Raw genomic sequence first — 24,493 nt, forward strand, 5'->3', positions numbered from 1 at the left:
CTCGAAACTGATAGACTGAACCTGATTGGTTTCTATGGGCAGCATCACCCCTGTTAATTCTAGAACTTTTAGTAAATTGACTCCTTGGGTGGGTGTTCAATCCTGTTTCCAACTGTAATAACATTTCCGACTTTTGCAAATATCGGTCAGTTTGACAGTTGGCAAATATCGGTCAGTTTGACTATCAATCTTCCGACTGTCGGAAATGATCTGACAGTTGGAACAGCTGTGGATTGTCGTTAAAGGCTGCAGATTCTATAAAATGGCCTCAAATTCAACAATTTATCATCCATTTTCAACAATGCAGATTCAACTTTTGAATCTGTATGGCTTCAATGCGGATGAAAACTGCAGCATTGAATTGGTGTGTGCCAATATTTCCAGTGGCAGACATTGGATATCCTACAATAGAGTCATCAGCTTAGAGAAAGGCTTGTGTGCAGATAGAACCACATACACATACAAAGCGCAGGAGCATCTTGGGAACATGACATAGAAGCACTGTCCCTTGACACAGACACTCAATGTGTATTCAACTGCCCCACAACAGCATGTGATTCACCTTCCATAGAGGAAAAGAAAACTTTCAAATTAATTAATAATACAAAAAATGTATAAAATCCAAAAAACAATAAATCTGACCACGGCTATTTCAGCAATTGTATCTACAGCATGGGTCTTCAACCTGTGGCCCTCCAGATGTTGTGAAACTACATGTTCCAACATGCATTGACACATTTTTTCCTATAAGAGCATACCAAAAAAACCTCAGGGCATGCTGGGACATGTAGTTCCACAACATCTGGAGGGCCACAGGTTGAAGACCCATGATCTACAGGTTATCAAATTATTTTTCTTTAATATGTAAATTCTAGAAAACCTTCAATGTAATGATATCAAACAAGACACCTAAATAAAAGATGGTAAATAGTCTAATCAATGTAAAAAATGATTCACCAATCTGTCATTTACAGTGCCTTCCTGGACCATTCGGATTATACCAAGCATAACTAATATCTAAATGCAATTGTGAACATATTGTACAGTCCCTTAATGCTACTACAAATGTCAAGAAAACTAATTTATTTTAATGCAATAGCAAATCAATGATTTTAAATACCACAGATCATTTATTCAGTAGATACATAAGAGAAAGCTCTCAATCAATTTAAACTATCCCTAGCATGCGTTTAGTGCTTCCACCATGCACATCTAAGACACAACACTAAATACAATCACTACAGCATGGTAGGACAAATATAAATAATATGAGAATGCAGGTAGCATTCTCATAATACCTGATCATGAGAAAGCCAGCATCCCTCAAAATGAAATGTAGCTAATTATTGAACCAAAAGTACATTCCAAGACAATATACTGAAAGAAGCTTAGAATTTATCATGGGGGAAATTTAATATGTGGAGAGATTCAGAAAGTGAGAGATTTGGTAAGAAATCTCCATTTTTTTTAAAGCGATTATCATCTGATTGGTTGTTATGGGCAATACCCCATCTTCAATAGAACTCCCATCATAGCAAATTTACCCCTGTATGTTTTAAAGAGTCAGAGTTTGCACTCTGTACAGCAATTAGGATGGGGAGTAGTTTACATCTTTGCTAAAATTTTATGGCTTGTAATTCTTCTACAGTATTATTAATATGCATCATCAATAATTAGGGTTCATATTGAACTACATTTGTTTTGAAAGATTTCCAGTAAGATTTTGTAGAAAAGATCCCAGATCACTTGTCCATTGCCCACACACTACAACATTTTTTTTTGCCAAGTAGGCCGATTTCAATTGGATGCGCGCTCCCGCGGATCTTTTGCTAAATCTTTTGATCTTACATGCTGCATGAAATATCAGAAGATTTAGCAAAAGATCAGTAGGATTGCTCACTGGATCTTAAGATAAATCTAAAGGCCCCATACATTAGGCCGACTTGTCCTTGGGACAAGTCAGACCCAATTCACCTGTGAGCCGCCCGGCAGCTCCCCGTTAGGTTCACATACAATTTGGCACTTGATGAGCCAATTCACATGTGATAAATCGCTTGTGATTTATCACATGTACGGGGAGCTGCAGCAGGCGGTGAGGAGCAGGGGTCGGGCGGTGATCCTCATCAGGGGGACGCCGGAGCGAGCAGCGGGTCCTGATGCTTTAACTAGCTGGTGGCGGCGAGTGCTGACCTGGCCGGGTGTGTGTTCACAGACATCAGCAGTGGGGACGGGCAGTGTAGTGGCGGCCGGGTATTAGATTTTTAAAATACCTGTCAAATGACTGGCCATTCTCTGATTGACTGAGAGCTCTCAAATCATTTATTTGCTATTGTGCTTATCTTGAGGGAGCAATTGGAGAAGTTAGGGAATTTGTATGTAATCAAATAATTTGGGAACCAGTGAATGGTGCTTATTTTGTAAATGTCAGGGGAGATACTAGAAGCTGTACTTAAGAGTTCAAAGGCAAATCGGTACTTGTGTATTATCACGGCACCAAGATTTGCTACGTACGCTAACGTAGTGAAATCGCAACGCATCGAATCCGATTAATGTATGGCATGCGATGCGATGTGATGCAATGCGATTTTCCTATGTAATGTATTCACTGCTCTCTGTCAGTGAATACATTAAAAAAATCGTATCCGATATAAAACCGGGTCCGATATCGTATCCGATTTTACATGGTTTTATGGCGTTTAATGTACTGTACAATGAGATGACATACAATGTAATTTATTCATGTGATTTACGCACCCCCCCCCCCCCACACTATCCACGCCACCCCGAAGCGTGACGAGCGCTATAATCAACTCCACGCTGACGTGGATAGTGGGGGTATGAAAAGGTCGGGAAGGCGCGTTCCGCCGACCCTCACCACGCTTCGGGCTGGCGTGGATAGTGGGGGGATGTGCAAATCACATTAATAAATTACATTGTATGTCATCTCATTGTACAGTACATTAAATGCCATAAAACCATGTAAAATCAGATCCGATATCGGACCTGGTTTTATATCGGATACAATTTTTGTCATGTATTCACTGACAGAGAGCAGGTATCTTGCTACAAATGATTGATAGTTTGAAGAGTATTCACTTAGCTATTGCTCTAAAGCAGAGTCATTTCCAAATAATGAAATTAAAGTCAGATTATAAATGATCATGTTTTCCTATATTATGAGCCAAAGCTTTGGATGATTAGTCAATTAGTTTTTCTTGCAGGAAGATTTTGAAGAAAAATCATGCATCACGTATACAGTATAACAATAATAGCCTATCATCCATGATGGATTTATCAAAGTGTCATAGGGGTAGATTTACTAAGTGATGGCTTTTACAAGCTGCCAATTCCTGGAACTTTTGATTAATGTAAAACACTAATTATATTAGCAGCAAAATGAAGCATTAAATAATATTCCTGCTTTAAATTTTGGTGTCAAAGTCACTATGAATTAGCAGCTCGCAAAAGCCTCTGCTTAGTAAATCTAGCACTAAAGTAGAATTGAATACAGACGTGAGCAATTCTGTACTTTTAATGGTTGGAAGCCTGAGGTTTGTGCAGGTTAGACCATTATCTTGCTTTTTGTTGGCTGTCATTGAAAACATATTGGTAATAGATATTTAAGGATTCTTTTTAAGAATCAGAATAAGAATCAGAATCATCTTTATTGGCCAGGTATACTTGCGTATGCTTGGAATTTTTTGTGGTAACAGTGCAGCATCAATCAGGGAACACAAAGGGGGTGGGAAGAGAGGCATAAACATACATCACATACATTTCACATGTATCTAGAAAAGTTCGAGTTAGTATTTGGTATGTTCAATACGGTTTAGTTGGTGGACAGCTATTGGGAAGAAGCCTTTTGTAGTTCTTGTCGTCTTTGCTGGGATGGACCTAAACGTCTGCCTGACGGAAGGGGTTCAAACAGGTTGTGGCCAGGGTGTAGCTTGTCCGCCAAGATCTTTCCTGCACGCTTATTGACCCTGGCTAGGTATAGTTCTTGGACAGTGGGGAGCTCCGCCCCAATGATCTTTTCTGCCATTCTCACCACTCTTTGCAACTTTCGTCTGTCATTCTCGTTTGCTCCTCCGAACCAGATTGTGATCGAGGAGCAAAGGACAGACTCTACTATGGCAGTGTAGAAGATAAGCAGCAGCTCCTGCAGGATGTTGGATTTCTTGAGTTGCCTCAGGAAGAACAACCGCTGCTGAGCCTTCTTGACAGTTGTAATGATGTTGGGACCCCATTTGAGGTCGCAGGAAATCTTTGTTCCTAGGAATTTGAAGGAGTCGACCCTCGACACTACTCTGTCAGATATTATGAGTGGGTGCATGGCATTTAAGTTGTTGAGATCAGATCTAATTTATGAAAAACCATCTGGGATTCTGATAAAATTCTCACTCAAAGTTTTTGGTTTTGTGCCATAATACTATGTGAAAGATAAGGTCCAAGGGATACTGGACATTGTTATCTCTCAGTTTAATATATTTGGCCTGACATCATGATTTTGGTGCAGAGTCGCTGTATAAATGCTCTGATAGATAAAGTGGCAAAATATTTCCAAGTTTTGAAGGTTCAGAAACGTACTGTTGTATGTGAACATATATCAAAATATATATTAAAAAAATAATATAAAATATACAAAACACATACAAAACACTTTTAAATAATGCCTAACATTACATGTGTACAGGCCGGCCGAACAGACATGTAAACAAAATACTGTAACCAGCTTAAACAGTTTTACAACTCTTGGGACCAGGGGTAGACAAGGCTTTGGGCAGATGCAAGCTGCTCATCACTATGTGGAGCAGCCGCATACTCAGCGGCATGGTGAGTAGTTGCTGGGTGTGCTGTTCTAGCTGTATATTCAGGGGCCTGGCGAGGATTTGGTGGAGGGTGTGCTGTTCCAGCTGTATACTCAGGGGCCTGGTGAGGATTTGGTGGATGGTGTTGTGTTCCAGCCGGATAATTATGTGGCATTGGTGGAGGGTGTGACATTCTGTGTGCTTCCTTGGCCTCGAGGAAAAAATATTTTTGCCCTCTGCTATACATTGGACTACTACTACCCTCCAAATTATTATGTGGTGGCTGGGGCTGTGGTGCATAGCCTTGGGTCCTACATAAAAGGCTATTAAGGAACTCCATTTGTGTCTTTCGATTCCTGCGATTTATATTTATAATCAGGCATACCAACAATCGCTGTAAGGAAAGAGTTCTGTAGCTCACGCTCATTCTCCATAAATCGCTGCAGGCGAGCATCTTCGTGCGCTTGCATAGATTAATCCATTTCCTTCAGGTGTTTGAGCATTAAGGTGGTCATTGCCTCTGTGGCTGGTTCCATCTTTGCGGCCCGCTTCTTCCGTTGTGGAACATTATAAACTATGGGAAGAACAAACACAACACATTAGTACAGCAGCCTATAGGGGGGGATTCAATGTGGGGGGTCAAGGTAGTCCATATTGATAATAATATGGATATTTCTGCACCTTTCAAAAATACATTGTTGGTGGCCATACACTAAGAACCCACCATAAGAACTGCATACCGGGTTCAGGCTGGTCAGGGGGGGATTGCGGCCGACTTCTCATGCAGACCTGTTAGCATTTTTGCTGACAGACCTGAATCAGATCACGAAAATTATGCAGAGGCAAGAAAGAAATGCCTGTGTGGTGCACCTAAGAACTGACGCAATAATACATAACTTTTAATTAGATACATATTAAAAATAGCGAAATAAAAGACCCAAAATACATACAAAACATTTTGACACGGACATGTGTTAAAAAGGATATTGTATCCTCACAACGTGGGGCCCCAAACCCAAATATATGTTGATACATTCAAAGATGGCTTTATTAGTATAAATGTAATGCTTTTGTCTGTAGTGATCACAATGACTATCATAAAGGTAGCGTATTCTCCTTAAGATTGCGGAGCAGTATCGGATATGATGTTCAATATTTCAGCATGCTATTGAGTGTTAGCAGATTTGAGCGATCTTTAGTAAATCAAACGGATCAGTGCGTATGTAACATATGCTGAAGATGCTTCAAATCCCAACTGTTGTAACACTAACCCGACTCGCTGAGTGCAGCATGGGTACGGGAAAGACGGCTACGCCGCATTGCAGCGTCACTTGCTGCGCCCGGTAGGGTTGCTGAATGTGGCTACTTGTGGTGCCACACGAGCACCTGCTAGCCGGAGCTGGTAAGTCACGGTGCTAGTAGGTAGCACACCGTGTATCTTGTAGCCGGACTCATAGGGTATGAGACCACCGGAATGCACCTCTATTGAAATAAGATATTTAAACTAAACAGATCAAAATGCATTGATATGAGGGAAGGGGATGGGGCACACACACAAATTGTACGGTCGGCATACGCTTCGCTATTGAGCTTCTTCAGGACCGCCAATGAGGCTGAATTAATGAATTAATGCAAAGAAGAGTGGGCATGATTTTCCCCACAGTTATATGAAATACATATCTTATGGGAAGGGTGTGGTTGCAGGTGTTGAAAAAGATTATTAGGTTTGGGGGGGAATTCATTTGGCTATTAAAAAATTAGACTGGTACTATAATTTGTTTCATTATATTAAGTGCATTGTAACTCCATTCCCCTTCTATCTATTCGCCTTCTGAATCCACACACTGCTAAATTCTTATTTTTCATTCATAAGAATACTGCACCTTATTATCGGCCTGCTGTCTCAACAGCTTTTTGTTTGATCAATGGTGGGGCTAAAACATACATTTACTAATATTTAAAATTAATTAAAATATATTGTCTGCTATTAAATGTGTTTTTGATCAATATTGATTTTTAATCACTCTGTCATCAATTAAAATAAATAAAAAAACACCTTTAGTACATATACCCTAGGTCATAAACTCAGACGTCCTCTTAATGCAAGAGCTGTCCATTTGTTTTTTTCTTTCAAGCATGCAGTGTTATTAAACATGTGTGAATTATTAATGAATACTAGCTGACCCGCCCGGCGTTGCCCGGGAAAACCTTGGGTTTTTTTTATTTCCAAAATTGCTGAAAAATGTAATCTTACAGTATGCTGTGCCAAAGACCTAAGATTGTAATTTGTTGTAGATTTCACCATAATGTTAGAATGTGTTTGCATTGATACTCAATGACGGCAATGAATTCAGGTGTGGTGGTGTTGTTTGAAACACAACGATCCGGAGTTGATAACTTGTATGTGTTGATGAATTCTACATCCACTCCTGAGATTTAGCACCTATGACATAGCCTCCAACATCTGAGGGTCAGAAATCGGTACAAAATCAGAAAGGGATGTGGCCACACCTCCATTTCCATACTTTCAATGGTACAGTTTCTAGGATGTGTAAATACAGGTGCTGAGTGCGTGGAGACCGGGGTGGGCATTACTTACCGCGCCATAATTAATAAAAAATTCAACGTTCCCTGCCACTCCCGCTCCCCTCACCAATCCAGCCTGCTGCAGTCTCTGAGGTCTGGAGATCTGTAAAGCACATGCACCGGTCATCTCTACCAGTGGGCAGCTCCTGAGTGTGGGAGCATGTCCGCAGGCCTGGCCACATGAAGTCATAACGCGACGCAGGCTACCCGCACAACACTGCAATGCACCACTGGGAATGGGTGCAATGGGCCAAATTCTTCCCTACACCCGCCGGGCCAATCCACCGATCCAGCCATCGCAATCATCAATGGGTGCATTGATAAGGGTTGGAGTGTAAGAAGTTGAAGAATAAGACTGAGATAAAGATTTTCCATGTTAAAGTGTACAATTGACTCAATAAATCATGAAAAGATATAAGTGTACATAGAAGTACAATCAAGAAATGAAAGTAGGATTAAAAAATAAGTTCTGATTCAAACTCATAATTGTTTGGATGGGGGTGGGTTGTGAAACAAATCTATAGGTGGAGGGGGATATGGATATTGTGGGCATAATTGGTGTTTGGTACACCTACAGGGGCTACTCATTTGATGGGATTTTCACTACAGTGTCATGGTCACAGTGTCACCATAAGGGGATTCCCAATTCGGGTCCAGGTGGTCTTTTAGGAACCCTTTACAATCCCGTAGGTCTCTTCTCCTTGAGCCTACGGTCTCCCTTAATAATAGTCAATCACTGAGGGAGACCATAGGCTTTAGGAGAAGAGACCAACGGGATTGTAAAGGGGTCCCTAAAAGACCACCTGAACCCCAATTGGATTTCCCCCTACGGTGACACTGTAGTGAAAATTTCTCATCAACTGGGGACCCCCTGTAGGTGTACCAAACACCAATTATGCCCACAATATCCATACCCCCCTCCACTTATAGATTTGTTTGGCAACCCACCCCATCCAAACAATTATCAGTTTGAATTAGAATTTATTTTTTAAACCTACTTTTATTTCTTGGTTGTACTTCTATGTACATATATTTTTTTCACGATTTATTGAGTAAATTGTACACTTTAACATGGCAAACCTTCATCTCAGTATTATTCTTCAAATTCTTACACTCATAACATTCAAACGAATACATGCAGCGCTCATGCCCATCGACCAAACATTATGTATGAACCAAAAGAGTCTGGGACACCCTCAAGGCAGAGCAGTGCCTAACATACAACTGCCAGGGTGAGTGCAGTGTACCCACTTTGTATTGATCAAGGGGTGCATTGGCCAGGACAAAGATTTCTCAGTGCAACTGGCTGGGGAGCGCAGTGACAGGCTGGAGGACTGGAGAGACGGATATGCGGAAAAAAGAAAAAACGGTACATTAGGTACAGTTTTTATTTGCTGGTACAGACTGTTAAATAAACGTCAATTTTTTATGTGTTCTGTGTGTTGTACTGTTTTTGTTTGTGTGATGTAGTGTATGTGGTTGTGTGTGTTGCATGTATCTGTCCAATGCGTAAGTGTGTGAGGTGTGCTATGTATATACAGTATGTGTATGTTGTGTCTTTGTGTATATGTGCAATGTTTAAGTGTGTGTTTTGTGTATGTTGTACTGTTTTTTGGGTGTGTGTTGTGTTGTTAGAGGTATGTTATGTGTGTGTGTGTGCTGTGTGTATCTGCCCTATGTGTAAGTGCGTAAGGTGTGCTACGTATAAATGTGTGTGCCGTGTGTATCTGTGCAATGTTTAAGTGTGTGTGTTCTGTGTATTGTACTATTTTTGGCTGTTTGTTGTAGTGAATGTGGGTGTATGTTGTGTTGTTAGAGGTATGTTATGTGTGTGTGTGCTGTGTTTATCTGCCCTATGTGTAAGTGCGTAAGGTGTGCTACGTATAAATGTGTGTGTGTGTAGTGTGCCGTGTGTATCTGTGCAATGTTTAAGTGTGTGTGATCTGTGTATTGTACTGTTTTTGGCTGTGTGTTGTAGTGAATGTGGGTGTGTGTTGTACTGTGAGTGGTGTGTTATGTGTGTGTGTGTTGTGTGTATCTGCCGAATGTGTAAGTTTGTGAGGTGCGCTACATATACATGTGTGTGTAGTGTAGTGTGCTGTGCCTATCCTGGCAATGTTTGTGTGTGTTTCTGTATCTGCACAATGTTTAAGTGTGTGTGTGTTTGTTGTACTGTTTTTGGGTGTGTGTTGTAGTGTATATGGGTTTGTGATGTACTGCATGTGGTGTGTTATGTGTGTGTTTTGTTGTGTGTATCTGTCCAATGTGTAAGTGTGTGAAGCTCGCTACGTATATATGTGTGTGTTGTGTACTATGTGTGCGTATATGTGGTGTACTGTGTGTGTGTGCACGTGTACAATGTGTACATTTGTGTGTGATGTGTGGTCTATGTATATCCTCATTTATTCCTAATTGTTTAAAGTCTCCACCATAGTGTTAGAATGTGTCATTCATACTCAATGACAGCAATGAAATCAGGTGTGGAGTTGTTCCTTCGCAACGGTTTCCCAGATCGTCGATCCTTTTCCCAGATCATCAATTAAGGCAAATTAAAACTTGGTGTTTTTTAAATTTCTAAGTGAAATTTCCCAAAAACGGCTTCGAGGTGCACACCACCGGGTACAGAGGTATCTTGTTGCAGAATTTGGTGGCTCTGAGTGCCACGGTGTGTCCGCAATGCAACGGACACGCACACACACACACACACGCACACACACACGCACGCACACAGACTCTTCAACTTATTATATAGATTAAGCAATATTATTATTTAATATTACACAAAAATATGAAATACTCTATTGCTATTTTTTTTAAAGCCCAGGAACAATTGGCAAAATTGGTGAACTTTAAGAATAAAAAATATTTTCTAGTAGACAGATACGTGGTACATATCAGTGGAAGCAGTATGAAATCCCGGTGGTCGGGATCCCGGCGTTCAAAATCCCGATGCCGGAATCCCGACCGCCGAAATCCCGACAAGGGGGGGGGACGTGGATCGCCCCCCCTTGCGGGCTCGCTGCGCTCGCCACGCTGCGGGCCCGGTGCCTCGCTACGCTCGGCACACTAATTTATTCTCTCTCCAGGGGTGTCGTGGACACCCCAGGAGGGAGAAAGTGTCGGGATTTCGGCGGTCGGGATTTCGGCGGTCGGGATTCCGGCGTCGGGATTTTGAACGCCGGGATCCCGACCGCCGGGATTTTAACTGCATCCCATATCAGTCATGCTCCTGGTAGTAATCCAATCCGAATTAATGAATCAGCTATTGGAAATGATTTTAAACCTGCATTATAAAAATTGAAAATGCTGCTTTATAATCCATCATGGTTTGTATAAATTAAAGAAGTGCATATGCTTTATAAGCAATTTAACTATATTTCAGCAACTTAGGTGGGTGGGCAGCATATTGCTATAATTAAGTTACAGGTACTATACAGTCTAAAAAAAGTATTTTAGAAAAATGTATATTTTATCACTTTAAAATGTGTTTTCAACAAATTGATAGAGCATACACATTTTCAAATACATTTACTAAAATTTTACCATATGAATATTTAATTAACTTTGGACTGCCTTGTGCTTAAAATGTGAATCATAGTAATTAAGTAATTAATTTATTTATTCAATAAAGTGCACCTGTTACCTGCACAGTATGACAAAGTAATATAGTAATTATTTACTGATAGATCACAATCAATCACAATCAGCACTGGGTGTTAAAAAAATAAATCATGATTATAATCACTGGTACTTGTGTAGTTTCACGGCTTCGCTCGCCCACGCTGCAGGCTCGGTGGCTCGCTACGCTCGCCACGCTATCTAAAATCAACTCCATGCCAACATGGATAGTGGGGGTATGAACTATCCATGTTGGCATGGAGTTAAGTTAGTTTATTTTAGATAGTTGTGGCGAGCATAGAACCCAGAAGTAGCACGGTGCCATGCTGGCGCCGTGAAACTACACAAGTACTTAAGCACTTTATTTGGTACTTATGTAGTATCTGGGCTGCCGATTTCTAAATCGGGTACATCGCATCGCATCGCATGCAACCATCGGATGCGATGCGATGCGATGCGATGACCCGATTTTTCCATAGGAATCAATGTTAAAATGGACTGAGTCCATTTTAACATGGAATTCAATGGGAAAAAGGGGTCCTTTTCATACCCCTACTATCCAAGTGGGCATGGAGTTGGATATAAACCTGTGGCGAGCGTAGCGAGCCACCGAGCCCGAAGCGTGGCGAGCGTAGCGAGCCCCGCGAGGGGACACAGAATACCGTCCCCTCGCGGGGCTCGCTTCGCTCGCCACGCTTCGGGCTCGGTGGCTCGCTACGCTCGCCACAGGTTTATATCCAACTCCATGCCCACTTGGATAGTAGGGGTATGAAAAGGACCCCTTTTTCCCATTGAATTCCATGTTAAAATGGACTCAGTCCATTTTAACATTGATTCCTATGGAAAAATCGGGTCATCGCATCCGATGGTCGCATGCGATGCGATGCGATATCGCATCGCATCGCATCTGATTGTATGCCTTAACTTAAGGCATACAATCAAAAAATCGGCAGCCCAGATACTACATAAGTACCCTTTATTTAATTGTTTAAAGGTATATATAATTTTTTTAAGGATGCGGTCGATTGATCGACAGCATGTTGGTCGACAGTCATTACGTCGACACCACTATGTTGACATGCTGAAAGGTAAACATGGGATAAGGTCGACAGGTCATTAGATGGACACGAGCATTAGGTCGACATGGGCAAGGTTGACAGTCAAAAGGTCGACATGGGGTTTTTCATTGTTTTTTGAGCCAACAGCATGGCGAGCGCAGCAAGCCATGCGAGGGGACTTGGTGCTACGTTTTAGTGTCCATGTCGACTGTGTTGACATTCGCGTAAAAAAAGTGAAAAAACCCATGTCGACCTTTTAACTGTCGACCCTGCCCATGTCGGCAAATATGCGTGTGTTGACCTAATGACCTGTCGACCATGTCCCAATGTCGACCTAGACCCATGTCAACCTTTCAGCATGTCGACCTAGTGGTGCCAACCTAATGACTGTCGACCAACATGCTGTCAACCTAATGATCCACACACGTTTATATGTTGCACTTTATTTTTTAATTGTACATATGTTCTGTAGAAAATTAACACAATTCCCATGTTACTACTTGGGATATATTTTAATGCCATTTGCCTTTTTTTCTATTAAAACATTGAATACAAGAATTTTTGGATGTGAGGATAGATTAGTACTATATTTATGAATGTACAAGATACAGTGTTAAATTCATTTGGCAAGATGTCCATTATTGATGTAATTAAAGGTGCATAACATTTGTTCTATTCAAGTACAGATTATTTTTTACTTTATTTAACATGTTATTACATTTTATACCTTGTACTTTTCTATTATTATAATTATTGTGGAATACCAGCCTTCTAGATATTTTGCAATTGCAAATATTTTTATTGTATGCCTCTTGGACTGACCTCTGTCAGCAATTAAACTATTCCTGCTAACCACTTGTTCTGACCAAATTTTTAGACTGAATTTGATCTGGTTCAGCCTAGGAGACTTGTATTATGTGATCAAAGAAGAAAAGAGGAGATGTCCTGTATCGGTGCACCAAATAAGAATAAAACGTAACCTTTATTATTTATTTTGTATTGAGCTCTCAGTGACGCATGCTCACATATCAATGAGTGGGGTTGGCACACCTACAGAATGAAGGTAACATCGGATGGGGATCAACACACACTGGGGTAATTGATCAGTGTATGAGTGAATTATCACTATTAACTCCTGATAGGAGGATCCCTTCGATGCTGTAGCCCCCTCTGTATTGGCGTGCTTTGCTGGTGCAGACTGCCCACAACCTTCTAATGTAGGTTGCCTTGTGTGCAGGGGTACACTATCCAGCTTGGAAGTGCTCTATTGATGGATAGTATGGGCTCCCAGTGGCGGAGGTTACATTTACAAGTAATCAGTGCACCACCTGGGTATCTTCTAAATTCAATCATTTTTATTGAGTTTTGCAGATTGAACATAAACATAACCCCCAAAACATACATATTCTGCAGGCAAAGTTAGCTTATAATACAATGTCTTCGTAGTGGTCCGGCAGAGTATACCACCTGGGTATCTTGCTGCACAAGTCCAATGGAGTCGCCTCCAAGTGGACTAACACACTCAGTCGTGAGCGCCTTTACAAAGGCTATTGTGGCAAGTCACTGTCTAAGTACATAATCAAAATGCATAAATATTAAAAATAATAAAGACTGCAAACATCTGCCCACGCACCGCTAGCCGACACGCGCTTCGCAGATTCAGCTTCCTCAGGGCCAACCTGACTGAGTGTCTGCTGGGCTTTTTATACCGATGGTCTAATCATATGCTCCAATCCGTGTGGTTCTGAACAGGCGTGCCTCCGGAAGTATCGGCCGGGGTTTGCCGTCCTATCGCATATCTCGTAGGTGCTCGAGCCCCCGGACGGTGTCCGCTGTGTTCAGATTCACTAGCAGCGTCATTGTTGCTATGGTAGCCGGGGTCGCGTGTAAACAGATGCGGATGCATCTTCTTTGTGCGCCTGCCCTCAGCCTATCGCGTGAGGTTTGTAGCATCATGTTGCCGTGGAGATTAATCCGTGTTGATGTGTTTATCAACATTGTGCTTGCTCCAGACAGGAAGAATGGGATTAATTTCATTATGCATGTCCTATAGCGATCGCTATTGATACTATAGCGGTAACATCCTGTTGTTGTGATACAGGTATATGGATGAGGGTTGTTCACCCTGTATACGTTCTCTACTGGTAGTTGTTGTTGCGGTATCATGATGCTGCTGTGGGGGATCCATAACTGCGATCATTATTAATAAATAAATAAATAAAAATGCAGGGGATATAAATCAACAACTACCAGTAGAGAACGTATACAGGGCGAACAACCCTCATCCATATACCTGTATCACTACAACAGGATGTTACCGCTATAGTATCAATAGCGATCGCTAAAGGACATGCATAATGAAATTAATCCCATTCTTCCTGTCTGGAGCAAGCACAATGTTGATAAACACATCAACACGGATCAATCTCCACCGCAACATGAGGCTACAAACCTCACGCGATAGGCTGAGGGCAGGCGCACAAAGAAGATGCATCCGCATCTGTTTACACGCGACCCCGGCTGCCATAGCAACAATGACGCTGCTAGTGAATCTGAACACAGCGGGGGACTCGCGCACCTACGAGATATGCGATAGGATGGCAAACCACGGCCGATACTTCCGGAGGCACGCGTGTTCAGAACCACACGTATTGGAGCATACGATTAGACCATCGGTATAAAAAGCCCAGCAGACACTCAGTCAGGTTGGCCCTGAGGAAGCTGAATCTGTGAAGCACGTGCCGGCTAGCGGTGCGTGGGCAGATGTTTGCAGTCTTTATTATTTTTCATATCTATGCATTTTGATTATGTACTTAGACAGTGACTTGCCTTTGTAAAGGCGCTCACAACTGAGTGTGTTAGCCCAATTGGAGGCGACTCCATTGGACTTGTGCAGCAAGATACCCAGGTGGTGCACTGATTACTTGTAAATTTAACCCCGCCACTGGAAGCCCATACTATCCATCAATAGAGCGCTTCCACGCTGGATAGTGTACCCCTGCACACAAGGCAACCTACATTAGAAGGTTGTGGGCAGTCTGCACCAGCAAAGCACGCTAATACAGAGGGGGCTACAGCATCGAAGGGATCCTCCTATCAGGAGTTAATAGTGATAATTCACTCATACACTGTTCAATTAACCCAGTGTGTGTTGATCCCCATCCGATGTTACCTTCATTCTGTAGGTGTGCCAACCCCACTCATTGATATGTGAGCATGCTTCACTGAGAGCTCAATACAAAAGAGGTTTTTGTGGAATAAACCCGCTCTCACATAAATAACCTGGCCTGCCTGATTATATTTCTTTTTCTGCACAGACCAGGAACACACTGTTTCTAAGACACATCAGTATTGATTAAAGTTCTTGCAACATCTGCCTGCCACCTTGGTTTTAAATTGTGTGAACCCCACCCTTGTTTGTTGTTATATGTCGAAACTTTTATCTCGCAGTTCTTAAAAAATAAATAATAAAGGTTAAGTTTTATTCTTATTTGGTGCACTGATACAGGACATCTCCTCTTTTCTTCTTTGATCTTGTGAACTCCTTATGTCCGATGGTAGCACACCCCCACTATTGTACTCAGTACATATAATACAACAATCAACCCTAGGGGGTCCACCTATTTCCAATTGTGTCTTGTGCGACTAACAAAACCCCTCTTGTATTCTAGACTTGTATTATGTACCACAGGTTTACCCTATCTAGGTTCTAGCTAATGTAGATCACATAGCACACCACACTACTATGTTGAAGACAGGAGTTAAAGTGGGCCAGAACGGGGTGGAACTGCATTCCATCAGTTCCAATTTGGAGGCAGAATGGTTACCACTTTGTTCGGCTCTCCCCCTCCCAAGCTAGAAGACTGCTAGCTGGCAGTATCACTAGCGGCCAGTGGATGTAGGCCACCGGAAGTGAGCTTGCTAAAGATCCTCAGCGGGAAGGAGTAGCATTTGTGTGCGGACTGTGGAGCACAGCAAGGAGGTTATTCAAACCTGGGAGTATGAGATCAGGAGCTACACCTGTCTGAAATATTACTCCCCTCCACACTTCAGCCTGTAACCTCCTGCTGGGTAAGTGCTTTGCAGGGAATGGGAGGTGAGGGGTAGGGATGGGCATATATGTATAAGGGAATTTAATAATATGAGGCATGTGTTAGGGGCATTATGTGTGTCACTATGTATGTATTAGGGCATTAAATAAAGTGGGGCATTTGTAAGGAGAATTATGTAGGGCTTTATGTGTATAAGTGCATTTAATAATGTGGGGTATGTGTAAGGAGTTTTATGTGTGTTTATGTGTTTAAGTGCATTTAATAATGTGGAACATTTTATAATGTGAATATAGGTCACTAAGGCCCTTATTCTGGTCGGTGCGGATATATCCGCATGCGTTCGGCCCGCCGATGTTTTGTGTCTGCGCATGTGCAGGGCGTACGGCCAAATCCCGCATGATATGTGAACACTCCGAACAGGGGGTGGAGAGGGGCGTGAAGGGCTATTTGGGCTCATTACCATATGCATACGCCCCGCGTTTCATGGGCGTTCCCATGCAAACGCTGGGCGTACGTATGGTAATGCGGCCGTGACGCACGTGTAGGGGGCGGACATATGACATCGCCGGATGTCAGCTGCCCGCCCAGATCCCTGCTTTTGCACGGAAAAATGTCCGTGTGGTCTGAGGTTGCGGGAGCTGGTGGAGCACTCGGTCCTGCATTCGATGGTCTGCGACCATCGAATGATGGGGGAGGTTCCCTTAGATGGAGGAGGCGTATTCCATGAAAAATACACGTGCGGTCCGTTCGGCCAGCTTCTTACCGCGTACGGACGGAGTTGGCGATCCGTATAGAAGGCGGGGTTTCGCACGCACGGTCCTGGCCGCATAATCGGATCCGGCCGCACCGATCAGAATAAGGGCCTAAGTGTCTTGTGTAATGTGAATAAGGGTCACTATGTGTTGTGTAATGTTAAAATTTGTCACTACGTGTTGTGTAACGTGAATATGGGTCACTATGTAAGGTGTAACATGAATATGGGTCACTACATGAGGTGTAATGTGAATAAGGGTCACTATGAGATGTGTAATGTTAAAATGTGTCACTACGTGTTGTGTAACATGAATATGACTCATTACTTGTGTAAAGTGAATGTGTCACTATATGAGGTATAGCATAAATATGGGTCACTACATGAGGTGTAACGTGAATATGGGTCACTATGGGGGTTATTTTGGTTCATACTTTCAGAAAAATTCCTTCTTAGATGGACAAAACCATGTGCATTGCAGGGGGGCAGATGTAAAATGTGCAGAGAGAATGCAATTTGGTGAGTTATTTTGTTTCTGTGCAGGGAAAATTCTGACTGCTTTATTTTTACACTGCAATATAAATCTAACTTTGAAGTAAAACCCCACCCAAATCTAATTCTCTATGCACAAGTTACATCTGCCCTCCTGCAGTACACATGGTTTTGTCCATCTAAGATGGAACTTGTCAGAAAGAGTGAACTAAAATAACCCCCTATGTGAGGTGTAATGTGAATATGGGTCACTATGGCCCTTATTCTGATCGGTGCGGCCGGATCCGATTATGCGACCAGGACCTTGCGTGCGAAACCCCGCCTTCTATACGGATCGCCAACTCCGTCCGTACGCGGTAAGAAGCTGGCCGAACGGACCGCATGTGTATTTTTCACGGAATACGCCTCCTCCATCTAAGGGAACCTCCCCCATCATTCGATGGTCGCAGACCATCGAATGCAGGACCGAGTGCTCCACCAGCTCCCGCAACCTCAGACCACACGGACATTTTTCCGTGCAAAAGCAGGGATCTGGGCGGGCAGCTGACATCCGGAGATGTCATATGTCCGCCCCCTACACGTGCGTCACGGCCGCATTACCATACGTACGCCCAGCATTTGCATGGGAACGCCCATGAAACGCGGGTCGTATGCATATGGTAATGAGCCCAAATAGACCTTCACGCCCCTCTCCACCCCCTGTTCGGAGTGTTCTGCTCGCACATGAGACGCCTCTGCACATGCGCAGACACAAAACATCGGCGGGCCGAACGCACGCGGATATATCCGCACCGACCAGAATAAGGGCCTATGTGAGGTGTAACGTGAATATGGGTCACTACGTGTTGTGTAACGTGAATATGGGTCACTACCTGTTGTTTAAAGTTAAAATGGGTCACTAGGTTTTGTGTAACGAGATTATGGGTCACTACATGAGGTGTAAAGTGAATATGGGTCACTGGGGCAGATGTATTAAGCCTTAACAAGATTTAAAGCAAGGTTGATAAAGAGAGATAAATGAGGAGCCAATCAGCTCCTTACTGACTTTTTTCAAACGTAGCCTGTAACATGGCAGTTATGAGGTGATTGGCTGGACGTTTATCTCTCTTTATCACCCTTGCATTTATCTCTTGTTAAGGCTTAATACATCTGCCCCATTATGAGTTGTGTAGCGTGAATATGGGTCACTATGGGAGTAATTCTAGTTCACTCTTTCTGACAAAATCCTTCTTAGATGGACAAAACCATGTCCACTGCAGGGGGGCAGATGTAAAATGTGCAGAGAGAATTAGATTTGGGTGAGTTATTTTGTTTCTGTGCAGGGTAAATACTGGCTGCTTTATTTTTACACTGCAATATAGATCTCACTTTGAAGTAAAACCCCACCCAAATCTAATTCTCTCTGCACAAGTTACATCTGCCCCACCTGCAGTGCACATGGGCCCTTATTCAGAATCGTGCGGTACGGCCCGCGTGCGGCCGTACCGCCGATGTTTTTAGTCTGCACATGCGCAGAGGTCAATCTGCGCATGTGCAGCCCAATTCGCCGCAGACGTAGTTCGTCCGCCGCAAAGGGGGCGTATAGGGGCGTGAGGGGCTTCATACCCTCATTTCCCTATGCATACGCCCCGCGTTTCATGGGCGTTCCCATGCAAACGCGGGGCGTATGCATGCTAATGAGGGTATGACGCCAGTGATGGGGGCGGAAAGCTGACGTCGCCGGATGTCAGCTCTCAGCCCCCATACAAGCTATCACACGGACGATTGTCCGTGTGGTCTCAGCTTGCGGGACCTGGTGGGGCGTGCGGCCCTGCCTTCGATGGTCGCTGACCATCGAATGCAGGGGGCAGCTCCCACCATGGTGGAGGCGTACGCCCCACCATTTTCTTGCGGATCGCCAGCCGTCCGTGTACGGACGGCCGTGGCGATCCGTATAGTAGGCGGGGATTGGTTGGTGCGGCCGGAGCCCCGTATGCGGCTCTGGCCGCACCGACCAGAATAAGGGCCACGGTTTTGTCCATCTAAGAATGATTTTGTCAGAAAGAGTGAACTAGAATAAGGCCCTATGTGAGGTTAGCGTGATTAAGGGCCACTACGTGTGTGGTGTAAAGTGAATAGGATTGTTCTACTCTATGTCATAATTTGAACTGGGGTTACCATTGTGTGGCCATACTAATTTTTTATACCACATCCCCTTTTTTCACTGCATAACGTGCACTATTTCTTTATAGTGTTTGGTCAGTAGGGATCAAATTTTCAATTTGGAAGGTGTAACAAACACGCTAGTACCAACCCTTGCTCTGCCTGCTGGGAGGAGTGTTTTGGGAATTAGAGTTCCACCACCTCTCCATGACCACTTTAAGCACTGGTTGAAGAATTTTTAGATCCTAGCTTTACAGTTTAGGAATTATGCTGCAAAACACTTCTGTGAGTCTCAGTAAATAGTAGGTTAAGTGACATGAGAAAATGAAAGGTCAGACTGACTATTGGAAAACTAACAATGAAAATGTTAGCATACAAATCAATGAAAATAGAAATGTGTCATAATATTCCACAACTTGACTTTTTTGCACATGTCTACAAATATGTTGTAAATAAAATTATTTTGACATTTACCCTTTCTCTATTCATACATTTTAAACCATGCGAGTTGAGTATGTGACATTTTCTAACATAAATCCTACATTGGATGCTTGCCACCTGCCCATAAAGCATTCATGCAGTTAGATTATAAATAAAATATACAAAGAAACCAAACAAAGTAAAAAATGTAATAAATGATATCTGTGTACAAGCCAAGGATGCTATTATTTTTTCAAATAACTCTGAAGCAGTGGTGTAACTATAGCACCGCAGCCCCCGCGGTCGCGGGGGGGGGGCGCTGTGCATGTGGGGGCGCCGGGGGGCTGCGTTGGTATAGTTAGCACCCTCCCGTCCGCCGGTCCGCCCATCCACCACTTGCCGCCCGCCCGCCCATCGCCCGCCAATCCGCCGCCCGCAGCCTTACCTGTCTTCAGTTCTTCTGCTAGTGAGACGGACCACAATAAAATGTCCGCCCCATATAGCAGACAGTTCTCTGAAACTGTCTGCTGTATGGGGGCAGACATTTTGTGTTGGTCCGTCTCCATAGCAGAAGAATGAAGCCAGCAAGGGAGCCGGGACCAGCGGCAGCAAGACAGGTAAGGCTGCGGGTAGGGGATGGGGGAGGGGGGGGGTGCTGCGGAGGGGGAGGGGGCGCTGCGGAGGGGGGGGCGCCCCCCAATTAATGGCGGGGGGGGGCGCCCAATTCATAGTTACGCTACTGCTCTGAAGAGTTACTTAAACTAAACTCTCGCTATTATGTTGATAGCAGAAAGAATATGGATGGTTTGAGGAATGGTTCTGGAGGAAGATATTCTGGGGCCTCAGGCTCTATTGTGAGCCCCCATCTTATTGATAATGCTGCAGTTTTGCAGGGTCAGACTGCCAATGCGACTCTGGTAAATACAGTGTAGCAAGAAGTACACATTTGCTAACACTAACACCTGGAGTGAAGTGGTCAGACTACAGTCATTACAACAGCCCAGTAAAAAAAAGACCACAGTGGCTGGACAACTGGCAACCACAGCATCAATCAGCCCAGATGAAAAGACCACAGCAGCATGTTTTTTTACTCTAGTTTGCCTACATCCCCTAGCAACACAGAAGATGTTGGATCCTGCTCATTTGATCCTCTGGTAGTGCCCAGTGATGCTCCTGACCCTACTTTTTTGACAACTCTGGCAGTGTGTATGAATGACTTCCCAATGACACTTTCCAGCCAGACTGACCCAAGAAATCCCCATCTGGATTCCCCAGTAGGGTGTACTAATTTAGTAGAAATTTAAGGTCATGGGCCGGCGTGTAGTGAGGCTCAACTCTTTGATCCACGCCTAGAATTCACAATGTGCCAAGCTGGGGGCTTTGACTGAATTTGGGCAGGAAATGTGACCTGGTGGGAAGGGTTAATGTACAGAGAAGCCAGAAAGTTAGAAGGGGATAGACCACTGCTGTGTCTTTGTATCAAAATGTATGCAATTGATACTATGATTATGATGTTCAAAACAAACAATGTTTCTACTGGATCATTAACATACTGCTATAAAAAATGAACATGATGCCACAGCATGATTTCTTTATTATATGGGAGGTGTTTAGTGGATTAGAATTTGAGGTAGTGTCACCCATTGAATTTGTTTAACTGCGTTTTTTTTTTGCAGAACTCTTATTTTTATTAGTAGATTTATTATATTATACACAAATTTTATGGTATGCATTTACCAGTCTGAAAGTCGCTCATCTTTCAGCCATAATTACTCGTGCACCGTTTACACTGATCCTTGAGGGTTGAAAATGTAAACATCATTTCAAAACATGCTGGTGAAACCAGCCGATGGCCCACCTCACTAGCAATCATGTGGGAGCACACATCATCTCTAGCAGTCCGTTGTTGGAGCATACACATTAGGCGACTTCAGATCAAAATCTCTCAAAACGGCCAAAATTAGTGTTTTTGAACTGAAAATCATTTAATGTGTAGGAGTCTTTATAGTCGGTAGCTTTTTTTAGTTAAAAAGTATTTGCTTTTTACTATCTAAAATATGTGTTTTCTTACTTATTGATGTAATACTCATTTAAATTAGGAGTGTATTTTTATAAACCCCTAATATATTTTTTCAAACCCTCTGAATATACACTACCATTTAAAAGTTTGGGGTCACCCAGACAATTTTGTGTTTCAAATGAAAACGGACATTTATTAAATGACTTGAAAAATCAGTAGAACATATAGTCAAGACATTGGCAAGGTTAGAAATAATGATTTTTATTTGAAATAATAATTTTGTCCTTCAAAGTTTGGGCCTTATTCTAGTTCACTCTTTCTGACAAAATCCTTCTTAGATGGACAAAACCATGTGCACTGCAGGTGGGGCAGATGTAACTTGTGCAGAGAGAATTCGATTTGGGTGGGGTGTTACTTTAAAGTGAGATCTACATATATTGCAGTGTAAAAATAAAGCAGCCAATATTTACCCTGCACAGAAACAAAATAACTCGCCCAAAGCTAACTCTCTCTGCACATTTTACATCTGTCCCCCTGGAGTGCACATGGCTTTGTCCATCTAAGAAGGATTTTGTCAGAAAGAGTGAACTAGAATAAGGCCCTTTGTTTCATCACAGAATGCTCCCTTTGCAGCAATTACAGCATTGCAGACCTTTGGCATTCTAGATGTTAATTTGTTGATGTAATCTGAAGAAATTTCACCTTAAGCTCCTCCCACAAGTTCAATTAGCTTGATGGGCACTTCTTGCGTAACAATAGGGTCAAGCTGCTTTCACAACAGCTCAATGAGGTTGAGATCTGATGACTGCGCTGGTCACTCAATTACAGACATTACAAACAGAATACCAGCTGCCTGCTTCTTCCCTAAATAGATATTGCATAATTTGTGTGCTTTGGGTCATTGTCCTGTTGGAGGAGAAAATTGGCTCCAATCAAGCGCTGTCCAAAGGGTATGTAATGGCGTTGCAAAATAGAGGGACAGCCTTCCTTATCCAAAATCCCTATTAGCTTGTACAAATATCCCACTTTACCAAGACCAAAGCAGCTGCAGACCATCACCTATAGTTTAGGTGGAGACACAGAGACATGGGCAAAACCAATGGATGTCGATGCAACCAGAGGCTTTCCATGGCACACAACACCAAGAAGAGTACGGACCTTAGAAACGGTAAGGACCTCTGGGTGAGTTGTCCCTGAGTTTTGTTTGGTAGTGATATCCCTTAAAGATTTTACTAGGAAGGGTCTTCCCATGTCAGTGGACTTTGTACCCGCTAGTGAGTTGACATTCTAGTCATTGAAGGAAGCTTTGGTACCAGCTGCAATGCTGATGGTGTAAATACTTGACCAGGACATTGTGGTACAAGCTAATGACTGGGATTGGCACTGTGCCAGGAAGACCCATATGGTCTGTTTAAGCAGGATACTGCTAAAGTGACAGGTGGAGTATGCCACAGTTGGGACACATTTATTATTTATGAACCATTATTTATATAGCACACACATATACTGCAGAATTTACAACAAATAGTTGAACATTCACATCAGTCTATGCCCCAGTTGAGGTTACAAACTATATTGTCTACCACACTGGTTCCACATTGTGTGTGAATCGGACCAACTGCAGAACTGTTTGTACACTTCCCTCCCCAGAGCTGACTTACCACCCACTAATTACGTGGTTATTTACTCATTATTATTATTATTTATTACTAGTTATTTATATGATTTTAGTTTGCTCAATAAGCTGCAAGGATCTCAGTTTACTGAGCTTCTGAGAAGCCGCACCACCAAATACACGCTCCCCCTATCGCTGATTCCCCTTGCTACCATGCCAGGGCCATCTTAAAGGCATTGTGGGCCCTAGGAAAAGCAAAGCACTGGGGCCACTATGCCCCTAAGCCTTAAATAAACAAATCATAACTTCCTCCAGTGTCTCTCCTCAGCTACCCAGAAATTAGCATTAGCTTAAAACCATTAACTGTTTGGCTGTAGGTCAGTAGAGAATGTTTCCCAGAAGATCTGTTTTTGAGTAAGTCACAAGCAGGTGAAGCCAGGTAGCAATCTCTACTAGCCTCACAAGAAACTCCAGCAATACCAACAAACCATTGTTAAGACGACCCTGCATGCCTCCACTGCAGGTGAAATCATTCTATGGTCACCAACCATTGAATGATTTCTCCTGGCTTCTGTCCTGGGATATCAGCCACCCACCCCTGCATACCCATGGGAACACCCACCATTTTCATGGGAATGCCCATAAGATGCTGGGCATTCCCATGGGTGACCCCCATCCCCACTGCAGTTGCCCCAGGCCTGCCCCCATCCTTGCAAATGGCTCAGCGACTATGCAAGTCGCTGGAGCCAGTCGCAAGGGGGAGCATCCGCAGAGCAACAATCATCCGATTGGGGCCGCATTCGCCCTGTTCTGAGTGTTTCAGAATGAGGGCCCTTATGACATTACCCTTATACCAGCACAGCAATTTCTTTGAGATTCAGTCCATGGGAGCCTATGACTAGACTTACACAGCAGTAAGTGATATTCATGT

The 24,493-nt window shown here is 43.1% G+C and overlaps 1 long non-coding RNA gene across 1 annotated transcript in view; it reads right to left on the reverse strand.

The window, feature by feature from the left end:
• Positions 1 to 5,048: 5,048 nt before the first annotated feature.
• The window catches only part of LOC146080704 (uncharacterized), a 57,039-nt gene continuing 37,594 nt past the window's right edge, over positions 5,049 to 24,493 (reverse strand). The window contains exon 5 of the long non-coding RNA XR_014474959.1: positions 5,049 to 5,382. This is a non-coding gene — a long non-coding RNA (uncharacterized LOC146080704). The remainder of the gene's footprint in view (positions 5,383 to 24,493) is intronic.

This window comes from Crinia signifera, chromosome 5, assembly GCF_055691185.1.
Source record: "Crinia signifera chromosome 5, ASM5569118v1, whole genome shotgun sequence".
Lineage (NCBI taxonomy): Eukaryota > Metazoa > Chordata > Amphibia > Anura > Myobatrachidae > Crinia > Crinia signifera.